Source organism: Falco naumanni, chromosome 4 (assembly GCF_017639655.2).
Source record: "Falco naumanni isolate bFalNau1 chromosome 4, bFalNau1.pat, whole genome shotgun sequence".
In the NCBI taxonomy this organism is placed as follows: domain Eukaryota; kingdom Metazoa; phylum Chordata; class Aves; order Falconiformes; family Falconidae; genus Falco; species Falco naumanni.
In genome coordinates this window covers 93,970,847-93,994,224 of record NC_054057.1, presented here as the reverse complement: position 1 = coordinate 93,994,224, position 23,378 = coordinate 93,970,847, and the positions used below count along the sequence as shown (strand labels likewise).

At 41.6% G+C, this 23,378-nt stretch overlaps 1 protein-coding gene across 6 annotated transcripts in view; it reads right to left on the bottom strand.

Annotated features, from left to right (window-relative positions):
- FOXP1 (forkhead box P1) overlaps nucleotides 1–23,378 on the bottom strand; it is a 390,897-nt gene that overhangs the window by 206,320 nt on the left and 161,199 nt on the right. For all 6 annotated transcript variants that reach the window (XM_040591471.1, XM_040591469.1, XM_040591463.1 and 3 more), the window contains one exon: nucleotides 19,762–19,827. The gene's annotated coding sequence lies outside the window, so the exon portion shown is untranslated. The remainder of the gene's footprint in view (nucleotides 1–19,761; nucleotides 19,828–23,378) is intronic.

Here is a 23,378-nt window from a genome sequence, read left to right as displayed (position 1 = left end):
CTCGAGCGCAGCAGAACATTCTTTCCAAATCCAGCATGTCCCACCCAGGAAGGGACGGGCAGAGCCCCATGCTGGTGCCAGGCCATGTGGCAGCTCTCTGCTCCAATGCTCACAAAGGTTTCTTGCCGGGTAAAGCTCCAAAGGAGCTTGGTCTTATGATAAGCAACGGCATACTTAACAGTTACATATTACTGTTCATGATAATGCAATATTTCATTTGGGTGATTTAGAAGTCCCTCTTGACCAACTTACAGTGAGACACCAAACGCTTCATCAATCACAACCATTTTTATTCACAATCCAGTGCAAAAACTACAGGGAGAGTTGAATTTTCAGCAACTCATTGGGGAGGGTATTGCTACTAGCACTGAAAATCCTCCTATCTCACCAATTTTTATGTTAGATTCAAATATATTTTCTTCCTAAGCAGCATTCCATTTTCCTGCCTCTCTCTGCTGCGTTTCTTATCGTGGCAGGGTGAAAGAGTATCCAATTTAATATCTGTTTTGCAGGACAGGAGATTTTTTCATATCTTATGCACTAAGGAAAGCTGCAGGGGATGGCTTAGCAGGCTGAGCATCAGGTTTTAAATACCTAGACTCCCTGGAACCACAGATCCCATCAGGTCGACTGAGCCCTTCATGTTTCTGGGGTAGATAAATTAAGTGTCATGCTGTTTACTTTGTCAGGATCTTTCCAATGAGACCTCTGCATTAAAGGTCCTGTCTGTTCTACATGGAGTTGAAGGTTAAAGTCTCGCAGTTAAGACGCAGCACCGGGTGCCACCTTGATCTCCCTAATGCTAATGGCAATTCTGCCATTTCTGTTAAGAGAGGCATTCCAGGGATCTTCTCCCAGAATTTGCTGCAATGTTACTGGATGACTGAAAATTATTCAATGGCTTATCTGACTCAGTTTTGGTGACTGTTAAAGGGAAAAAAATACATATACACCTCCCAGATGTTTAATTCATAAGTTATACTAAACTGTCAGATCCATGGATGACAGAAGAGATACTCATCATTTTTACAGCCTGATTTCTGTGGTTGGAGGTAACCCTATGTTTCTGCAAAGTCATAGCCTCTCTTCCTGCTCCTCTGCACTGCATGGAAGCAGTGGTTGAGCCCACCGACATTAATGGTTCGCAACAGAAGCGTTTTAAAAAGAAAGAAGTTGCTGGAGACAAGTAGTGCAAAATAACCACAAAAGACAAAATGTTAGTAACAATCACAGAAGTCACATGTGCAGAGACATACACCTGTATTCACACACACACACCCCTTCTCAGCCTTGGATATTTCAGGGAAGTCCCTCCATCGACAAAAGGCCTGATTCAAGGAGAACAGACTCAGTGTTGAAGAAAACAGGATGCTTTGAGGAGGGCAGCTGTAAATATGTACCTGGAACCTACTCCTGGCCTTACTCCTTCCTTGCCAGCTACCATCATTTTAATAGATTTAGAGACACAGAAGATCCTGGGAAAGAAGGATGAAGGTAAATAAAATGTAACAATAGAAAAAATGCGAGTTCTTCAAAATCTTCTCCCTTCTAAATAGAAAACAAGCAGAACACATATTTCCTTTTGCACTGATTAAGGAAAGGACTGTCTTTTGGTTTGTTTCCACAACAGCTGACAGTACACATTCCCTGCTTAGGGCACCAGAAATAATAATTAACACTCCTAAAACATCGTGTGTTATGATGACATACCAAAGGTTAAGTGTGGCTGATGGCTGTACTGGCTGTAATTCCTCTTCCTAGGTGGTTTAGTGCAGCTCCCACATTTTCCTCCCAAACTACCCAAGGACCTGCTGGAGCTCCAGCACAGCGTTATGTCAGCCTATGGACCTTACTGAGACAGGGTAGGAAAAGAGATGAGAAAGACTCATTCACCTAAATTTACACATTGTTACATTCAGTTTGCTTTTTAGTCTTTTTTGGCTAACCAGCGGATATGGTATCAAACTATTTTTTGAAAACATCACATATTCAAGCTAAGATAGTGTTACAAACATATTATTTGCATTCAGAGGGCGAAACGCCACCAGGGAAAGAAACCAGACAAATAATCCTGGGTAGGACCTGTTTTTACTGCAGCGTTTGGTACATTTGCCTTTTAGGGGCAGGAAAAAATCCTTAGAAAAGGAGATCAAGATAGTCCATGTCAAAAAACCTTTGCAAACCCAACCAGCAGAATCTGCTAGAAAGAATAAGGACTTTTCCCAAAATCCATCTACTGGTCCTGGAATCTCAGTGTCTGTAAGTTAGGCACTCCAGAGCTGCTCATCAGTTTCAAACTCAGTTAAGCACACAAAGGTCTGCCTTACATACTCCAGCTGTGGCGGGGGACAAAACTAAGGTAGAAAAAACATGGCAGGTCAAGGGGTGGCTGTGCAGCAAAACTCAAACCATTACAAGAGTGCTTCTCTTCCAAAACTGCTTTGAAACAATTATTATAGCACTTTGTTAGCTCGCTCTTTAAAGTTGGACAAGAAAGGATAAACAAATTCCTGACAAGACTCCTGTCCACCATGAAGCCCTTGTAAGGCTGCTGGCTTGCAGGTGTGTCTCCAAACTCACAAAACCGTTAAGAAAAATGGGGTTGGAGCAAGAAGATGGAGCTGCACCTCTCTCACACACCCATGTGTCTTGGGCCTGGGGACACAGAATCAGGGTTGTGGCTCAGCTCTTCCACCTTTCTTGGCTCAGTCTAACGAGACACCCTCCACATTCGCATTTGCCCTCTTTTTGCTCTTTGCTGAGGAAAACATGACTGGCCCAAAGCGTTGCTGGCTGCTGCAGGCACTGGCAGCTCTTTTAGCAAATAAGCAAATCCTTCACGTCCAGCATGTCCCCGAATGCACTGAACCATGTCCAGAGAGCCTGGCTACAGGTCCCAGCTCAGGCAGAGGTGAAGCAGAAAAGAAAATCATCGGCCTTGACTCTAAGCTCCTGTTTCAGTGCTTCAAGTCACTAGTGGTCAGCAAGGAGGCTTTTGGAGGTACTGGTGTGTTCAGAGGGAAAACGCTAGAATAAAAAGCGGGAGTCAGGGTTGTGCCTGATGCTACCCTGAGGGCGAGCTAGGATGCTCTGAGTGGCAGTGGGCTCCCAACAAGGCTCTGACTACTGGTCACACCCGCTACTTCAAATCAAGCAAACCAAAGTGAAAAATGGAAAGGATAAGGTGGATTTTCGACAAAAGCAAAATATCCCTCCTCTCTGTCAGGTCTAAGGGATGAAAGATGAAACAGGATTGAACTGGTTTTGGTTTAAAGCTGCAAAGGAATCACAGGGAGAGAGCACTTACAGATAAATGTATTTTCATGTAAACTTTTATGCTCCTATCCCTTGTAACTGGACATCAGGGAAGATGTTAATAAACATCATCAGGGTGAGAAAAACACAGTAAAAATACATCAGACTACAAACCCATCTCTTCCAAGATCTTAGAAATAGCTCTGCAGCTATATACTGCAGGGAGCCAAGCACACTCAAGTACAAGTTTGCATCTTAAGCGTAAGCACACATACATACAAACAAGGTTTTGCAGGTATTTGTTAGCTGTACTACAGCGTTTTCCAGGGTTGGAGCTGCAGCTTATGTTACAGTGCTTGTAGCATAGCTGCAGATCAGCGCCCCAAGAAGGGGCCTTGGAAAGAAGCTGGAATAGCGACAGTTTGTGTTGCTGGGGATATTTCTGAGACACAGTTGCTGTTTACTGTGTTTCTATTTCCAATCAAGCTGCAAAGTCCACCCATAAAACATGAGGAGGCATTTCTTTGGGTGTGGGACAGTGCAGCACGCACACAAGAAGGACCAGCTCTTCAGCTGCTACGCCTGGGCAGAGCTTCACCAAAATATTTCGAGCCTGAACCACCGCACAGTATTCGGCCCACAAAGAAGAAAACTATATTCAAAATCCCCAGTTATGAGGTTTCTCTCGGTATATATTTATGCACAAAGCTCAAATAATTTAATACCACGCCTCACTAATCATGTGAGTGCACAATTTTTGCAGGGGCAAATGGTTCTTGTGCATTTACACTGAACACTTCTTGCTCCTGGCTTAGAAAAGGTGCATCAGAAACTTACTGGCACTTTTAAAGGTGGCATCTATCTATCTATGCCATATACAATCCAACGTGATTAACTGTAGGCTCCCTAGGAGAGATTAACCTACTCTACAAGGAGTCAAAAACTACTCGTAACGATGGCAAATCACAGCATATGGCCAATTGGACAACTTCATTCCACTTCAAAGGGAAATTAAGTAATACACTCTGGGGTATGTTCTCCTCTTGTTACACTCGCAAATCCCCATTAATGCTAATGATTGCACAAAGTGTAAAAAAAATGCTACAAATGCATAAAACAAAGCAAGATCGGTCAAGAATATGCAAAAGCATACGCAAAGGGATCTGAAGAGCATTTAAATGTAACGCAGCTTCCTTCTTTCCTCCTTTCTTTCCTTAAAAGCAAGCAGCATTGCAAAAACATACGATTTGCCAACAAATGTACAAACTACAGCTCATGAAAAATAGCGAAACAGGGACCCAAAATTCCAAGGCCAGTACAAGTTCATCTTAACTGGAGATCAAAAAAATGCCTCCTAAATTGAAAAAGAACATCAACTCCCTTTTTTCCTAAGAAAACCATTTCCTACCAACTCTGAAAACAAGAATGCCTAGAGTGATCTGACTGGACTCTGTGATGGTTTTGGCTTGGCTCCCTCACCCCCCCTCAGCTGGGTGGCTAAATGTGAGTCTAACCACGAGGTTCAGAGGGTTCTCCACTTATTAACCTTCCACTTCATGCTTCCAATTTTAGACAGGAGTAAAACCACCTTTCAGAAATTTCACTTATTCTTAGTCACTTCTAAGGTGAGAGTTCACATTTCTGTTCACATCTGTGATGCCTGACTACTGTGAAGGGACAATATTGAGTTAATACTGGACGACACAGAGTTAATATATTGGGCTTTAGCCTTTTTCTACTTCCCTTGGATTTTTTTTTTTTAATTTATTTTTTTAGAAGCATCACAAAACCAGGTCAATGGCTCCAAAAATGCCATAAACTCTTGCCCAGATTTTGAAGCCAAGATACAACATGATACACAGAGATGCTGTCTTAGATGCAAGATTTGTGATGGTAACCTGCAACCATCCGTTGTGGTTGGGCAGCATCATGACTAATTAGTACCTTTGTTAAATACCCAGTGCCAAGACCATGCTGTCACCACGTGTGTGCAGGTATGAAGTAAGACAGGGTGCAAACTGAAAGTGCCCTAAGTGCTCCTGAAAAACTGTCCTCCTTCCAACCAGCTGCTCTTCCCAGCCACAGGACATTTTCCAGCATGGTTATGAGCACCACCTCAGTCGGGGCTGTTCAAGACGAATCTTGGTTTTGAACAAGCAAGAAAAATTTGCAAAGGAAAAAATCAAGATTTGGAAACTAACCATTTTGTAACCTGCCATGCAATTTGGCTTTCAGGCAAACTTTCAACCCTTTCAATAGCAAAACCCCAGACAAACGCACTGCCTTCTACCATCTCCCAATGTATTAAGACCAGAGTGTGATACGATACCACACACATTTCAAAAGCTGTACAAGCAGAAGAGAGTGACGCACCCATGCACGGTGGTGGTGGAGACAGAAAACATACCACACAAAATAAAACAGAGCTAAAATAACCACTTCTGTTTCAACAAATTTATCTTCTTGTGTTCCCCTACCAAATTCAGCACCGCTTTCCTGGCACAAGGAGCACCTGGGTGATCTGCGGTGCTGCTGCTAACCAAAACTACTCTCTACAGCAGGAGAGCCTGGTGCATCCAGCCTTTGGCCTTGGAAAGGGCATGAGACAAGGAGAGAAGAAACACTGGCAAAGCTGGCCAGCAGTGCTGAGCCCTGTGACATGATCTGAAATACAACTGGGCTATTGCCCTGCTCTTATCAGCAGATGCAAGTTCAAGGTCAGCCTTGATGCACTTACTGAAAACTGACACTGCCTGCGTCCTGCAGTCAGCACGACTTCAAATCAAGGCTCCCAATTATTAGTAGTAATTTTGTTTATTATTGCAGGGCCTCAGGACAAACAAAGAGGAGCGCCACTGTGCTCAGCTCAGCACTGAACAAAAATGCTTACTTAGCCTCTTCATAGGTTGTTCCCTTGAGCTTCCCTTAAACAAGATACTTTAAAAATAAATTTAAATTTCAGAATTCCAGAAATCAAGTGTCCTGACATTTGTTTCCCTAAACAATTAACACATTAGCCTTTTCAAATTTCAGCTGTACACCAAATACTTAACTCTTTTGTTTACTTCCAGAAAACTCTGTATTGTAAAATGTTGGTCCTTAGGATGTAAATACATTTTTTTGACATTCATTTAAAGTCAAGATTTGAACCCAAATTTTCTCTGAACTATGTGAAAGTTGCAAAATAATTGTTGCTCTGTTGCTTCTCTCCTTCAACTACAGTATTTATGTACCAACAATATACATCACGGATGTACAGGAATATTCACAAATGGGAAAAACAAAGTAAGAGTTACATTTTAACTCAACACAATACAAATTGGTCTATGAAATTTGTAGCCATGCTAAGATCTCCTGAGTCCAGAAGCATAATGAAAGCAGTGTGTCGCTAGATAAGAGGAATACAGACTGTTACAGCAGCAAATGCAGGAAAACATGAACAAAAATTCTGGATGGAAAGTAAAACCTCAGGATTTTCCCACTTTCTCTGGAGGTATCTGGTCATGTACATCACTCAGATGCCGAAAGAGTTGTACCACTGGTCCAACCGCTCATACCAGCACCTGTACGCTGTTCTTAACACTTGCTAAATTTGAAAGGTGAAAGGAAAAAGTAGCACATGGGGCAAGAGGAAGGCAGCCCACCCTTCCGAGTCATTCACCCACAGTATCAAATCTCCTCAACTTGTCAGCAGATGGATCTTGAGGACCAAACCATCACTTGAAAGCATTTCGTGACCATTTTCAACAGCAACCGTTTTCCGCTGAGTCTCCACCTCACTCAGATTTGTACCAATGACTTAGAGGTCACCAGCTATTACAGCCTATTACCTAAACCTCCAGACTCCACTTTTTTTTTTTTTTTTTACTGTTACTGTTCACTGATGTTTCCATTCTCCTTTGAAGATGCCTGTTTAGTTTAGGTGGATTTTTAGACCACATTTCAGATTACGTTTCCCCCAAGCCTATTCTAGCAACTTCTTGGCAATAAATGATATTTGGATACCCCACAGAAACCCCACATCAAATATTGATTAGTGTTATTTCCATTACCGTAGGCTAAACCAGTTAAGTCTTAAGAGCAAATTAAAGAGCTTGCTTCCACATTCTGGTCCTTCAGAAGGACACAACTATTCTCCGTAACAAGGAATACGCTGACACAGAACCAAATAAATGCCCCAAAAATGTTTATTTCTCTGGCATGCTTAAATAAAGAAAATATAGTAAACTACTTTGTATGCCTAGGATAAAATCGATATTTTCCATTCAGGCAAAAAAAATTATAGCATATCACTTTACATACTTATATACTCTTCATTTAAGGTGGAGTTTCCACAATTCCCCTCTGAATACCCAGCTCTGCAGCATGCACCTCTCTATAGCACTCAGCAATCTCTGCTTGACATTAGTACTAAACAATATTCATTAAGAGCATAACACTAAAGTGCAACATGTAAGTAAATCAAACTCTCAATGCTCTATTTTACAAATTTCATGAGCCACTGGGGATAATTAAAAGGGTAATTATATAAAGTTGGTGCAGTTTTGAGACTCAAATGACATTTTCTGTTTTAAAGCACTTGATAATCTGGTATTTTTCTACTAAGACAGTCTTTTTGTACTTTTATGGTCAAGCAGCATAAACAAACAAGAGCTGTTTTTTAAGGTATTTCAATTCTTTTTTTTCTCTCTCCCCCCACACTGTTTTTCTTGATAAATACCACTCACTAGTCATTCCTAAAAGTCTTATATTAAAATATCAAGAAAAACGAGGCCTTAAAAAAAAAAAAAAGTCACTGATCACCATAAAATGATACTGAGCCTCAAGCCTGATTTAAACTGTAGCCCTGAACAAAAATGGTATTGCTTTGGGTGTTTACAGCGCTGGAGTGCTGTTTGGTTTGTCACTGTGTTTAACCACTGCTCTAAAGCTAGCAAAGTACATTACTGGTAGTAACAGCTCATGAAAAATACAGCGAAGAAACTGCTAGTGGCAGAAGCATTTAACTTTCTTGTTAGCAGCCTCCCCCATGTGGCACTTTAGCACCAGCAAGTTGTTTATTATGTTCTGTGCCAGGCAAAACTGATTAAATGGGGCTCTTAAGAATCAAAGCGTTATAAATTCATGGAAATACAGCAAGCAATAAATTCCATGGAATTAAAAGCTTACTAGTGCTATTAGCATTTCAGGGTGTTTGCATTGTTAATAGTGATGTGCAAAAATAATGTTCGTGTAAGACAAGGCAAACCAACAGAACGTATGCTTTAGCTGTTACATCTTTATGTAATGTCATCATTACGTGTAAATTTTTCCCCCCAAACCCTATAACACTCATTAATGTTTTAAAGAAAAATCTGAACCAAAGATCTATAGACTGAAGATTTATATCCCTAGTAAAAGAAAGGTATTATACACAAAGCATAATGCTGTTATGACTCTGTGAAAGAGCTGGAGATGGATACCCCAAAGCAGAGGTCCAGCCCGGCTCCAGGGAGGAGAGGGGTAAGGCAGGGTGACTTTGCTGACATTATGGGGACACACCACAACACAAAAACTTGCTAACAATTTAATAAGTAAACTCAATGGATAGTAATTCTTAATACCAAAAAAAAAAAGGCAATCTAGTCTGACCCAGTGGTCAGTAAATCTGTCAACAGCTCTCCAAAGAGACATCTTTACTCCAGGTCGCTCTATCATCATTCCACGGGAATGACTCTGGTGGCAGGTGACTAACTTCTCCATCATTACTGCAGAGCTCCACATGAAACACTAATGTCAAGCTGGTATTAGGCCTTCCCTTATGCCCATCTGTTTGCAGGTAGCTGATAACTTTGTAAATGGAATTCCTTTCAAGCGGAAACTTGGTAAAGAAGCTGCTTTAGGTATGTGGCTGGGCAGGAGAGGAATGGGACACACTTTCCAAAACCACAGAAAAATTAGACCTGGGAGAGTTTGCTTGGTTTGTAGTTGTTGTGGTTGGTTTCATTGTTTGTTTTCCTTTGGGTTTGTTACTTTTTGTCTTTTTAAAGGAACAATTTTGTACCTTTCTGAGCTGCCTGAACACACAGCAGCCCAACAACCTAACCCGCAATGTCCCTCTGGGGTGTGAGGGGCAAATCTGGCTCCGGCTGCAGATGGGAAAATCCCATCACAGTCTTGTTGCCACAGTTAACGTTTGACATAGGATAAAGAGCATATTCTGGTTGGTACACCACGCACAGCTGGCACTGTACAAAGTCAAGAAAAAAACAAGAAAGCTTTGTCCAGAACAAACAGTACCCATGCCACGGAGTGAGTCAGCTGCAGAGGTAGAAAATGAACCCCAAATCCTGACTCGCGAGCTCAGGCTTTGCACAAAGCACACGTTAACAGCAAAAACCCTCTCCCAAGATTGAGGGGGTTGACATTTTGTTTGCCTCAAGCAAAACAAAACAAAGCAGTAGGTTTTAAACTGCTCAGAGGCACGTTGTCTTTTTGATGTATGCATGTCCTGGCAGTCATACATCTGCATCAGGAGAGAAATAGCCCAGGTTTTTTGGCAGTTATTTAGTCCTTTTCATCTGAAAGTTGAAAATACACCACCATTGAACCTTTGCAGCTCTGAGTTCTGCATATAAAAAGCAGCTGCTGAATACATGCAGGGAGCGAGGGTTTTTTCTTAATGTTTGAACAGTTCCAAGTTCAAACCCATTAAAGTCCAGGTCACACCAGGATCATGTCACTATTAATGCATCCAGTTACATGCTGAGGGAAAACCCAATATAAAACTATGATAAACTCTAGTTCTTCTGCACAGATATACCAAGGTCTTACCCAGATGATGCCACAGATCACTCTTCATGGGCAGTGACCACATGGGATGTCAGTGTCACAGGACAAAATCTGGGCAAGTCTCTTTACAGATGTTGGGGTTTTTTAAAGAGAAGGTCTCAAATGTCCAGAAAGCTTGTTTGGACTCTTCTCTCCCTCTCCTCTTGGGGGAAGACCTTCTTGTCCCACCGGTGCTATCTCCAGCACGTCACAGGCTCCCACACAACCTCCTCCCACATCACCAGTAGCCTGCTCTCCATTGTGCTTCATGAAGACACTGGGGCCGAGCATGATGAAGACCCCTAACTCCATGCTCCTTCACCTTTTCGGGGAAGATCCCCTCTGCCAGATGGGCAAGGTCCCACTCGTTCTTGGGGGACTTCATGCCTGGCCAACTGCGTGCTGCCCCAGGAATGACCACAGCAGGGAAGCAGAAGACTTGAGCCAGGCCAGCTATGGCCCCAGCCACACGTGGAGGTACTCTGGGGTCCACCCCCTGCAGATACCTGCTATCTCATAACAGAGTTGATAACAGCCCTACTCTTGCTAAGAGGGAAGACAGAGACACAGGAGAGGAGACAAGTGGGGAACTGAGGGCATGTGGCCTTATGATGGTGAAGTACGCAGGGAGTGCTCAGGGCTTCCCCTTGCTGCATGCAACCAACTGGTATGGTGGTACCTGAAGGCAGCCACTGCCACCTCAGAGAGGACAGCAAGGAACAGGGAAGGAGCTGGGAAAGCACAGATTTACTTTAAGGGACAAATGGTTTTTCCTAAAATTCCATAAAAACCCAACATCTCAACAAAAAACTACCAATTGCTAATATTCCCAAGCAACATACCAATCAGGAAGTTTGCTCCCCTGCAACAGTCCATCAGCTGTCCAGGTTGCACAGAGCTGCACACATCTATCTACCCCTTTGATGTAAGGAGTGGGTAAGATCAGGTGGGCTGGAACAGAGGAGATGTCATACCTCGTGGCCCACACTAAACGCCTGTAGGACTGGAGACAACCCGAATCTGCACGGCAGCAGAGATGTGTGCTGACACAGCAACGCACAAGACACCCCCGCAGATGGTCCCTGCCTCGTTTGCCGATCGCTGTCCATGACAAACCCCCTGCAGCACAGGAACCTTTCATTCCATACCAGCAATGCTCGGGGATCCTCAAGTGTCTAGCACTGATGCCTCAACACCTGTGCTCTAGATACAAGAGCGAGAATGGATTTTCTTCTCAACGGTGGCCTCAGACTCACTGAGGGTGCTCAGACCCCTTGTAACTAAAAGCCTTCCTCTCCAGTAGCTTCTGGCAGGGCAATTTCAAAGACAGGTTCCTCAAGTGGTGGCGTGTAAGTGACACTGGGATGCAGGTGATGTAGCATGGCACCACAACGCTGCCTCGTCCTGCCCAGCTGGGAACCACTGTAGGAGTTTAGCATGAGTTTCAAACAGCAGGGTCTAGTAAAACCGATTTACCCAGCTCCTCTCTGCGCCTCCCATTCTATCTGCACTGGGAAAGGAGGAAAAGGACTTTACTGGACTTCTTGGCCTTAACAAGTATCTAGAAAACACTATGGCTGATCTGGATGTATTTCAAACCAAGTTAACCATGGCAGCTTACGAAGCGGTAATGCTCCAGCTGGCCTGCATATCATGAACATATGAAACGCTAACTACACAAAAAGAGAACCAGTGAGCACATACTATACACGTGGGATTTACACTACACACACGTTGGATTTGAGCTATTCACACAATTTTTTGAAACTTACTATAGGGTTAATAAAGTCTGAAAAAAATGAATGCTCTCAAAGATTCAAGATGTATACTGTTTTAAAAATAATAACTGCATTTTTAAAATTCAAATTATCTAAGAAAAAATATTGCCTCATGCACTTGAGTCTCACTCAAGAGGAGAAATTTTAAAAAGCCAGAGTCTCCATTTTTAAACTATATTCTTTCAATTATTCAACCTTCAAAAGGAGGACAGGCCAGACTCCTTTTAAATACATGAATACATATCCAGATAATTCTTTCAGTTTTAAATAATATTTTGTCTAATTAATATATTTTTCCCCCTCCAAAACATGTATTTATCTGTTGTGAAATCAAAGGCAGAAATTAATTGTTTTACAGATAGCAGAGAGTAAATAACAAGTTTGGAACCTTGCAGTCTTACCCTGGAAATTTGTCTCATGTAATTGACTCAGCAGACACGCTTACAATTTCTTACAACGTCTACAAGACCTCCTGTGAGCTTATTTTAATGTTCTCCACAACTGAGCTCAGAGCTTTGGACACTGTAAGCAAGTAGTACCAAAAGCAATCATCTCTCCCTCCTTAAAACAAAAGGCAAGAAACAACAAAAGCACACATTTTTTTTCTCATTTGACATCAGATCTTAAAGGAGGATAAACATGTGAAAGAATTCGCACTTTTTCCGAAGTATTTTTCTATTGTTTTCCAATAATAACATTTTTAACAGCATCCAATTTGCATTCAATAAAGTTTTAAAAACAATTTTTTCCAAATAAAAATTATCTTTCCAGTTATTGGAATAAAATTTAAATGGGGGATGACAGCAATAAAGCAACCACAATCTGTAAAAATACCTGCATGACATTTTTCCAATTTAAAAGGATTTAGAAAATCCCCTCCCCCCCCAAAAAAAAAAAAAAAAAAAGGAAACTGTCTCATTGCCTATATTATTGATTTATGCTGTTGTTGGCTTTCAAATGTAGCACTTTTTATTTCTAAGATCTTTACAGACAATTACTAATGTCACAACTGCACACCACTGTTCCATTGGTGGAAGTGCTCCAGCAGCAGGAAATGCTGTGCCCTTCCACAGACATTTCCTTCCATCAGTGGGACCCACTAACCCTTAACATGTCAGAAGATTAAATTAAACACTTGTATTACAACTAATATGGACAAACAGGGCCTATCAAAAATAACAAAAAGGGTATGACAGGGGAAGAAAGCAGACCTTGTCCCCACAAAATGCTTTTTTAAAAAAAATAAAAAAATAAAATTTCTACTTAAAAAATAGAAAGAGATCATCACATTTCAACAAAAACCTATTTTGAAAAGCTGTATGATAAACTACGGATATTAATGGTTTGCAATGGAAATGACGTCAGAGTCTTAGTTACAAATATCCAAATGTTTGTGCTACCATACTGAAAAAAATAAACAGTGAGCTCAGAGTCAGAAATTACCCTTTTGAGCAATTAAGCAGTATTACACAAAACACACTGAAAAGTATATAGCCAGCAGAGGTGGGAGAGCCCCAAATTAAAATTCACAGATTGCACTGGGAGAAACACTTAGCAATTAAACATCTCAGAGGTGGCGTCTGAAGTTCCTGCCATTAGCAGCAGTGAAAAATGCTTTCATATGTTGCAATGAGAAATACAGGCAGGCAATCAGGGCCAAAAAATTACTTTTTTTTTTTTTTTAATGCCTTGGCTTTAGTATGAGCTACCAAATAAAAAGGGTGGCCTCCCATAATGCCCACTGACATCACTGGTCTTGTAACAGTCACTGTAAAATATGGTTGCTACTGCTGTAGGACAACAACTTAAGTATGCTGGAAGACATACTTCTGGTGTGGTTGAAGGCAACAGGCATGACCTTAGAGATGACCAAATAAAATACAAAATAGGCAGTAAGAATCTATTTCTGGTATCATTTTCTCACATTTCTGGATTTTATAACATAGGAACGTGCACTGTCTTTGAGACAGGAGTTTTCTAAAGGCAGGTTTCAAGCCTGCACATCTACAAGCGGTTCTGGCCCTTTTGCTGAGAGCCAGGCATAGCTACAAGATGCTAACAGACAGCCGTGATGTGCAGTAAAGCCCATCAGCCTATGTGCACCAGCAAGCGGCAGCTGCCGCTGCATCCACTGGCCCAGCAGCACAACTTGCACAAGGGCAAGTTTCAGCACAGCTCTTAATTCAGAGTTATTTGCCTGCTTCAGAATGAAACCTTGAAACTGGATCTTTCCATCCTATTTGTTTTTTTGGTTGAGACTGAGCATGAGTTCATGAGCTGTCTGACCTGTAGCCTGTGCCTGCGTTCTGGAGTAACGAGGACTGATGCCGTTCCTACCTATGGCATTCTCAATTCTTTCCTTGCTCAAGCTATGATAAAATGCAGCACATCCTCCTGACACGTTATCCAGCTTGGTCTTGAAGAACCAGGCTGGAAATCACATAGTCTGCATTGCATGGTGTATTATGAGCCACTTCCTTGATGCATCTGTAGTTAGGCCAAGTTAAAGGAAGAACACAGCAATTTACCTGTTGAGCCACAGTCTGCAGCAAAGCTGCAATCAGGGTGAGAGAGGAGAGGTTGTTCATGGACCAGTGATGGCACAAGAACAGGCTCCAATATTCCCAACACAGCTTTTACAGCACCCTTTCCCAAATGGCTCGGGATGATGAGTCCAACCAGCTTCAACAGCACTACTCATCACTGCAACAACAACAAAAATCCCTCACAGGTGCCTAGCATGGGATGTCGTGCCTCCCACTTAGGACGCACACAGCTTACATTTCCTCATACACAGAGGCTAGTGGGAGAAATTCAAACACCTGCCCGTGGCAGGGATGCTGCAGCCCTGAGCTCCGTGATGGCACTTGCCAATACAGCCATTTTTGCAAGAAACTCATTAGAAGAGGAAGGTTGGGCCTCCTCTGATGATAGCTTAGTTTAACAGAACTCACAGCACTTTTTAGCAACTGGCAAACACCAGTGCAGCCTTTACGGCTATTTACTCCACAGTTACAATCTTCACATGTTGGGCCACTTTCAATATACCCCAGTGTGTTTGATTTGTGGGTACAGAGTAGGCTAGTGGTTTCCAAATCCAGAGGTATGAATGAACCACTCAGCCTGATGCTTCATGTTCTTCACCGATTTGAAATGGATGATGGTACTCTGAACGCATGCTAAGTAATACAAATCAGCACTTGCATTTTATTGAACATCATATTGAGCATCTACCAAAACTAGGATTATGCAAAATATTGGCCAAATCTTGCTCACTTTAGCTGTCTTCATGAAGACCAGAAGGATTTGGTCCAAAAGCATCAGGTAAGAGCATCAAAATCTGCTAGTATCTTAAAACCAAGAAACACACTCTTCTACCAACCCACTTGAAGATTTATAATACATTAAGGAACATTAAGAAGAAGAAAAAGAAGCAAAGCTAAATGGGCCAAAAGCAAACAAAAGAAACATGTTCTCTTGAGATTGCTAATGCTGGCAGACAATAGCGCAGAAAGAACTCCTCTGACAGATCTTTGAAGTCTTCAATACAGCATGCTAGTGGTCCATATTAATGAGATTTGCTCAAATACTTTTTAAATTATTCCAAAATGTCTTAATCTATTTTCTACATCTTCTTGACCCAATTGCTTCAGAAAACTCACAGCTTCACTCATCTCTGGGCTAAACTTTTCATTCAAACAAGCATGGTCCTCAAGCAGTTTATGTTTCCAAAGGCCCATGCGCAACCTTTTTAGGGTTTACCCCAAAACATGCAGGTAATATTGTAATCACCAGAGATTACGGAAACACTGTAACACTGCACTGTACCTTTCAGTTTGAGTAACTCAAAAGTCTTACCAAGTAGGGTATTACAACCTCTCCCAACAACCCAAAAGTAAATAAATCCAGTCTTAGATGTGGCCTGACAGGCAATAACTACTCCAGCTGCATGACTACCATGCCACCAGCAAGTGAGCAGCAGGCATCAATGGAGGTCTCCCAGATCCCCATTTCCTGCTGGGAGTGATACAAGTACTCATGCAAAATGCTTCCAGTACAGCTCTATGTGATTTGGGCCTGTTGCAGAGAGAACATTAGAAAAATGTCCAAGAACCAGGCTGGCTGCTCTATTACAGGCTTTCTTACAAATGCACCCAAGTCACAGAACCCATGTCCAGAAGTAGTCGCGCACCACATCTTCTAGGAATGATGGCTATTTCTGCTCGGCAATATGCTTCAACACCAGTCAATCAAAAGCAAGAAAAATCAAGGTGCCAAACTCAGTAAGGAAAATGTCACCCTACTAGCTTCCCACCGCCTGACTTGCAAGCATCACTGCCACCCAGCTGGTACAGAAAACAGGGGTAAGGACATCGCCAGCACTTCTGGAAAGTCACTAGCAAGGAAGAGTGCTGGGGAGAAACTGCACACACTGTTCAGCCCTTCGTAAACAGAAACTTCTCTGAAAAAGTTTGTTCCAGGGCTTTCAACTTTTGCCTGGAGCTCCTCCCGCTACAGTCAGCAAACAAGTGGCCCAGCAACATGCCAACACGGTTTCAGAGTGATGTCCCTTCCTCATGAAACAAAGTGGTGGGACTACTGGGGGAAAAAAATGGGGGGTTTTGGTCCCAGAACCGTTTTGTTTTCCACACAGACAAACTGCTCAATACATTTTTTGTATTGAGCTTAGGGGGGGGGAAAAAAAGTCCTTCTGACCTTGCTCCTGGCTTGAAAGAAAGAGAGGAGAGAATATACACATATAAAAAAAGTTAAAGCTCAAACCCACAGATTTCTCTGTTGATCACCTCATTCAGTTCTGAGTTATAGCAGGCAGCTTCTGTTTTATTATCAATATTTAATCAGCATTTAACTCTGACAAGCATTAGGATTTGAAATTTTAAACTAAGTGCAACTTCGCTAAATCCTTTGTGTTTTTTTTTTCTCCGTTAAAGGTTTTCTAAAGGATTCTATCTTTGCTATCTTAAAAGTCTGCATGTGTCTTTTGTTATCAATAATGTACAACTTTAGCAGCATGTTTTGTACTTTTCAATTTTTCAGCATGCAAGCTATCCCTGATTTACAATGCTCACTGAATGGTGTTTGATTATTGAAAATGCTTTTACATACATTTAAACAAATGACTGCTCCTGGAAAACTAACACTATTGTCCATCATTCCGTAAAAATACATTTCCCCTCCCTTCTTCCCAAATCAAACATTTCAATTCAGATTCTTACTTTGAGGAAAAACTGGCATATAATTAGGCAGTGCTAAATAAAGGAGAATGTAAACATCTTAACTCTGAAGGTTTAACCATCAAAGCCCCTTGCTGTATCTATTCTGTTATTCGCGCCTCCATTCAGACCTCTTTGGAGCTCAGAAAAAAAGAAAGCAAACAAAACACGCGGTATAAAAATCTATTTTACCAGCTCTGTGCTGTATCCCACTCCAGATGCCCGAGGCCAGGCTCACACGCAGTGCTGGGACACCTGGGGCCACGCGGCCGGTCCTCAAGGAGTACAGAGTCCTGCTCTGTAACTGCACTGAGCGGCTTAACTGCTAACTCAGAAGATGGGATTTCACCTGAAATTAAGCTATCAAGCAATTGAGCTCAAACTCAATCAACCAAACCCTTAACCTTCCCTGTTTCAGTGGCACTGCTCTAATTAGGACTCTATCACTATTTCCATTACTATCTCCTATTCTCATGGTTTATTATCTCAGCAGTTTCAATTCTCACCCAGTTGAAATTTGACATCCAGTTTCTTGGACCACATATCATTCATTATGGTTTATTTTATGAAATATGTCGCAAGATCATGGACCGATCCTGCAGCAAATAGGTTTCCGTGGAAAACTGGACCCCTTACTGCAGTGCAAGCAGGACAGAGCCAAACCTTCTCAGAGAAAGAAGTCCTAATGTTAAAGGACACATTGAACAACTTATTTTTTTCAAGTCAAGAATTTTGTGGTGCAGTTTGAAAACATGTGGTTAAACGCACTGTAGCTGACCCCCAGTTCTCTGGTGCTCAGGATCTTCCCAATGAGCCTGGATCAGCTTCTAGAAGAGTGAGTTTGGCTAAACCCTACTTACCACCTCTGCCCAGGGGTAAGGGGTAAGACTCAATAAACCATACTCGGGATATCAGACTGAAAAATCTAATGGTCTTTTCCAGTGACATAATCTATGAATCACCCAAACTGCTTACTGCTGAAGGATACACTCCAGAGGGTGTGTCTGGCATTCATGGCGTCCTGATGGCAGCAATACAAAATATTGTCTGCTTTTGGAGACAGCCTACAAGCTTCAGGTGAGTCTAAAGGTTGTGTTCTGCTTTTACCACAACCAGAATTCCTAATTTTCCTGGGTCATGTAGCATCATGGCCACGCAGGAACCATGGCTGCACAAGAACCCCATTAATTCTGAGGCCCTCTGATGCACCTGGGACTTAACATTTTTCTGTTCCTCACAGCAGCTCAAAGGGGGAACACCACTGCTAGGCAAGGACCACCATCTCCTTCAACTGCAGGATCTGCTTCTCCTTCAATAGCTGAACTGCATCTAATACCTCTTGGGCTCCACCATAAAAAAATAAGAATAATGTTCAAATCTTGAAGAGAGGCATGTATCATGCAGCTGACATACACCATTGGCATGGCCAAGGATTGCAATGTTCACTTGAACTTCAGGAATTTCATCCTCACTAAATAGATATTTTTGGCAACAAAGAACTGAAAAAAAAACCCCATATCATCCTCAAATCTATTTTAATTTAAAACAGAAGAGAACAGGGACATTTTTTTCCCCTTGAAGTACATTTTAATAAAATTTAAAATAAAAATAGCTCCAATTCACTCCAATGCATTTAGTCATTCTGTAAAATTCTAAGTTTAAAATGAAATCACCATTTTATATTCAAACAAGGTCAAGAGAACAGCACTAACGAGCACTGACATCACAGCGAACAGCAGCCACTGCTCAACGCTTACATCAGTGTTGCTTGTTGCTATGGTGCTTAACCGACTATTAATTTCTGAAAGAAGGTGATTATAAAGCAGCCATATGAACCTCAGTCAGATGACACCCTTCAGTACCAAACACTGATCTGCCGTTACTCTTCTCTTCTGCAAGTTAATTTTGTGAATCACCACTTTTGTGATGTTAATATTCCTTTCCAACTTGAAACTTTGGACCAGAAGAGAGGCAAGGAGTTAATTTAGAAGCAAGGGACTTTCACATTGCTTTAAATAAAAATCATTTTGCAGAAAGTGATATTTCTTTCCTTTTCGCTACGCTCTGAAAGACTAAAAAGCATGTGTTTTAATTTTTGCAGTGATAATAAGCAATCAAATTAACAGCTAAATTCTGCTCTCCTGCTCTGCTCGACATGCTGCTGTAAATCCAGAAGTGTCTCAGCCTGGGATGAAGCAGTGCTGAAGCAGACTTGACCACTCCCCAAGGATTTGCGCCAGTAAGGGGACCTGGCTGCGGGAATGTGCCGCTGCAGCTCCCAGTCCAGTGCCCATGGATGCTGTGCTACAGACTTGGCCAAGTGGCCACCAAGACCTGCCAGAGCAGAGTCTTGCCATTCACACAGAGGCTCTGTCTGGTTACCAAACAGCCTTCTCGGAACATGGCTGAAAGCCAGAAAGTGCATCTTTGTGGCCTTGCTCCTGAAATGCAACAGGACTCCTAAACCACTGGCTTCCCAGGCAAAACACGGGTTTAAGGCACAGCGGTGGCTCCAAAAGCTTAGCTGCAAAAGCTTAGCTCCAAGCCCAGCACTGCAATCTTTACCCACATTGCCAAAAGAGCTTTGACTTGTGCAACTAAAGCATGCTCCTGGGGTTTGCAGGATCAGATCCTTCCTTCAGACATGCTTCAGAAATTGTGTGCAAAACAGTATTTGTATTTACCTTCTTCAGTTGCTCCTGTAAAGCAATCTTCAGTTACAGCCACCCAAAAAGGCCACTCTTGTTACCCTGCAGAGAAAGAAGGTAACACAACGTGACTGCTGGGTCAGTGTCAGCAACAACACCCGAAGCATTTTCACTGGCACCACGTTCACAAGTACAAACATAAATAAAGCAACAAAATGAATCTAATCGTGTTTAATGGTGAATGACTTTCAGAGAGAGTTAATAAAAACAATCAAGTCACAGGACTGCTGCTTATCAGTACCAGCCAGTGCGAGGCTCTTCAGTTCAGCACGAACAACTTGGTCTTTGGGAGAAAAAAAAAACCAAGAAAAAAACCCCATGGAGATGAGACATCTTTGTTCTCTAGCATAAACTTTCTTAATCTTGATGTCTATCAATCTATTTTCAGTTTGAATAATAGATGAGTTCAGTTCTTTGTTTCAGAAATCTCACTATTGTCTGAATGGGTTCTCCTTACTTAAGGCATTTTAAGACCATTTGTAACCACTGCTATTTTAGCTTCTGAATCCTTTCTTTTTTCTCATCCTTTTCCATAGAGACACAGTCCTAGATGAGATTTTAAAACTAGCTGCATCTTCCTAATTCAAAAAGTTGTTTACTATCTTGGGATAGCTCCTCATTAAGCATTACCAAGAGCACACCAAGTATGCCAAGGTGGTAAGAGCAATGGGTATTAAAAAGAAAAATAATTAAAGTGTATCTTTATAAAAAGTAGGAGGGAGAAAACAGGGAGAAAACAGCACGTGTAGGTTTTTTTTTACCCTGTATATTACTGCATCTTGTGTACTCTCTCTTATGCAAAAGAGTATGTAATCTCTTAAGAAACATGACAATCTGCCACTTTCTGTTCATGTAATTGGGATCAACATATGGTACAAGAGAAAAGAAAAACATTTGTTTATTAATTTAGATCAAGTTACTAACTCAAACCACTAACAGCATTCAGAATTAATTCCACATCAATTGACCAAATACCTTAATAGAGTAAAATTACAACAATTTCAGTGAAATGTTGATCTTCTGCTGCAGGGGTGCAGAACAATATGTAATACAGACAGAAAGAAATATGCAATAATCTGGTGACACAGATGACATCATATGAAACGGAAAGTCAGTGACATGTGTATGTGTAAGAGCTACGTGAAACTCCATTTCATAAAATTCACACAGCGAAGTGGAGTTTTGGGGGTGTTTGTGAAACTCAGCAAATGGTAAGTTATGCTATTTACATCAGTAGGTAAAGGTTTTTACTGAAACAGTAAAATACCAACCTCTGGGAAAAATCAGAATCTTCATTAAGTTCTTTCAAAAGAAGATGTACTCGTTTGCCATTTATTTTGGAAAAAAAAAAATTCACAATGAGAATGAACCACTACTTTACTATTGAAACCCGGTTATTTTTAGCCAGAAAAAAAAATATATATATATACATATATTACCTTGAGACAAAATGAATATTGGTTTTAGCTGTGCTCACTGGCATTTTATTTTATTTTATTTTTAATTTTCATGTTTTGAGTGAGAAGCTTTTCACAATTCTTGTAATGCAGTACTGGAAGATCAGGCACCAAAATTTGTATGTTTGCTGTATTGGAAGCGCTATGTACTTGGGTGTACATGAGTGAGACACTCCTGATTCTGCACGGTAAAGGACATAACACTACTCCATCATAACAGGTCAGGTCTCACCTTCCTGAGAGTATGTAAAACAATACATCTTTTATGTAAAATACATGACCTTTGACATACGATGTGCTCTTAGATTAGCAACAATAAAGGCTTTTATCCTGCTTTGCTGCAGGGGTTATCTTGGATTTGACACTTTAAACCTCTTTTCATATTTATCTGGTTTATAAATTTTCTGGGTATTTGGCAGTCAGTTCCTTATTTTGGCAGTATTTTGCAAGCAGACTTCATTTCTACCCTGAGTCTTCATGATAGTAAATGAACCATCTTAAAATGTACTTTTTAAGGAAACTGCTGAAAATTACACGTTTGCATAAACTGTGCATACAATATCTCTTTTGGCAGTGCTGTAAAAGGCAGGTAAGGTTTTCTAAACACATTTGTCATCTGTGAACTGAACAGGCTCCATGGAAACCCAGTAACACTGGCCCACCGTTAGCTGGTGGGAGACCAAAGGGGTCTACCGAGGGCAACACATGCGGAGGGCTGAGGAGGACTGCAGCTCCTTTCACAAATCACTCTTTGACTGACAGTCGGACTGCTTTCGTTTCTGGTTATCTGGTTGTCAGTCTTGCTATATGCTACCTGGCTTTCAAAAATTTGGGTGATATACCACTGAAGTTAAAATGATCAGCAGAGACAGCTGTTCCCACCTGTGAAAATTTCTCATTAATAGTCCAAAAGTTGAGTATCTCAAAACATAGAAACACAAATACAGACTTTCCTCCTGAAAATGTTTATATGGGTGAGCGAATTGATGTAGCCAACACACATTCCTTCCATCATGCTGTCTTTAAGATAAACACAAAGTACCATCAACACTGTAAGTGTGTGCGTGGAGCAAACAAAGAAAAAATCCCATCCTACCAAAGCAAGACACTTCACTATACTCACATTTTCCCCCCAAGGAGATGATTAAAATAGAAAACCAAACCACAAACAAAAAATCCACTTTGTGAGCACCACTGGTTCTGCTGTCTCACAAGCAGAAGGAAGGTCTCCAAGCGCCCCGCAACACCAGCCCCTCAGCTCAACTGGCATCCCACACAGGGGGAAGTCTGCAAAACTACAGGCCCTGCTCAGATTTTACTAGATATTCCCGAAAACACGATATTTTTTCACCAGTGCCTCAGTTTACCCACCAGCGAGACAGGTAAACACTTTTGTAACACATTTTAAAAACCCGGGATACAAGATGCTTTAAAAAATAGATGCTCTCAGCAGGATTTTGGAAAGACAACTGGTAATACTCTTAAAAAGACCATGAGACCTGAGCTAGTGCCATAACCTTTCCTGCTGACTTTAACAGAAAGCCCCCCTATTGCTGTGGATCAAGTCCTACCTATTTACCTGGTACCAAGGGACCAGACAAAAAGATCAGAGCCTTTGCCATTATACCTGCTGTCGGGCTGGACCTTGCCACTCCTTTGATCCCACAACGCTTTTTTGATTTAGTGGTCTCCTCCTCCACGGCAGGGAGGTCATTCCGGGGAGGCTGCAGGATGGAGCCCTAGCTCCAAGTGATTACTGCAAAGCCAAATTTAACCAATAATATAAAGAACATGCAGAAACAGTGAGCATTGTAGAATGGAAGTCTACTTAAAACAGTAACGTTTTTACTAATATCTAAATGAGAAGAGCCCTGAGTATAGCCAAGAATAGATTAACAAAGACCTTGATCCCACACAAACTGGCTGTGAGTAATTTTACACAGGAAAGTAGAACACCAGTTGAGCTGCTCCCCTGCTTAGAATTACGCATGTACATTTTTTTGCCACTGTCCCAGCCTTGAGAAGCCTACAATTCATTATTGGAAACCTAGAGTCGCAGAAGAATCTCTCCTTCGCTACCTAGGAAGCAGACTTATTTTTTTAGAAAAAAAGAGAGAGAGAATACACACACATCCC